Genomic DNA, 540 nt, shown 5'->3' with positions numbered 1-540 from the left:
AACTAAAAGGGCAAACTCTCGTAAGTTACCCGATTCAATTACCAAAAAACCAAAGCCCGAGGCAAGGCGTGGATCCGTATTGGAGGAATGGCTCAATGGACCACGCAAAATTCACAGCACACCGGATACCACGACCACACATAGCCTTAGTGCATGTTGGATACTCCGGCAGGTAGCAAAGAGCGGCGATGATCTCCTCATAAACTATACAGCAGAGCAACGTCCCGCCGGAAATAACAATACGGTATTAACAGTCTTCGAGACTTTCGCCTCAAATAATAGACGCAAGCGAGATCAACGCAGTCTCGCCGAAGTTTGCCACATGGCAACAATAAATCCATGGAATGACACGGCTATAACTTAGAATGCTAGAGACGAACCTCAATTCCGAACAGTCCGGGCACCAGCCGCTTTGGTCCTTAGTCCAATCGTGGACGGCTTCCGGCTCACTAAAGTTCTCATGGACGGCGGAAGCGGACTAAACCTCATCTACGAGGAAACCCTCAACAAGATGGAAATTTACAAGAGCCGCATTGAGCG

Source organism: Triticum aestivum, unplaced genomic scaffold (genome assembly GCF_018294505.1).
Source record: "Triticum aestivum cultivar Chinese Spring unplaced genomic scaffold, IWGSC CS RefSeq v2.1 scaffold135822, whole genome shotgun sequence".
Taxonomy (NCBI): domain Eukaryota; kingdom Viridiplantae; phylum Streptophyta; class Magnoliopsida; order Poales; family Poaceae; genus Triticum; species Triticum aestivum.
Note: the sequence above shows the minus strand (reverse complement) of the source record.